This window comes from Nematolebias whitei, chromosome 1 (assembly GCF_014905685.2).
Source record: "Nematolebias whitei isolate Nwh7 chromosome 1, NemWhi1, whole genome shotgun sequence".
Lineage (NCBI taxonomy): Eukaryota > Metazoa > Chordata > Actinopteri > Cyprinodontiformes > Rivulidae > Nematolebias > Nematolebias whitei.
Genome location: NC_056498.1, coordinates 43,622,637 through 43,622,919, shown reverse-complemented (window position 1 = coordinate 43,622,919; position 283 = coordinate 43,622,637). Strand labels below are relative to the sequence as shown.

At 34.6% G+C, this 283-nt stretch overlaps 1 protein-coding gene across 1 annotated transcript in view; it reads right to left on the bottom strand.

The window, feature by feature from the left end:
- LOC119410599 (fibrinogen alpha chain) overlaps positions 1–283 on the bottom strand; it is a 15,514-nt gene that overhangs the window by 3,893 nt on the left and 11,338 nt on the right. The gene's annotated exons all lie outside the window — the stretch shown is intronic.

Sequence of the window (283 nt, the reverse complement as noted above, 5' to 3'; positions counted from 1 at the left end):
GTGGGAACATATTGTGTGACGAAGTGAGGGGGGGGGGGGGGGGGAGGGACACTGTTCAGTGATTTGTAGACATATATGAGTATTTTGAATTGGATTCGAAAGTGAACCGGTAACCAGTGCAGAACTGAACTGAACTGTTAAGTTCCTTGTGAAGACCAATGCAGACATGTTCCTGTTTTTAGTTTTCTAAATTCACCTTATAATCTAGCTGTTTTATTACTCTTTTTGCCATCTTATTTGTTAAAAAAAAAAAAAAAAAAATATATATATATATATATATATA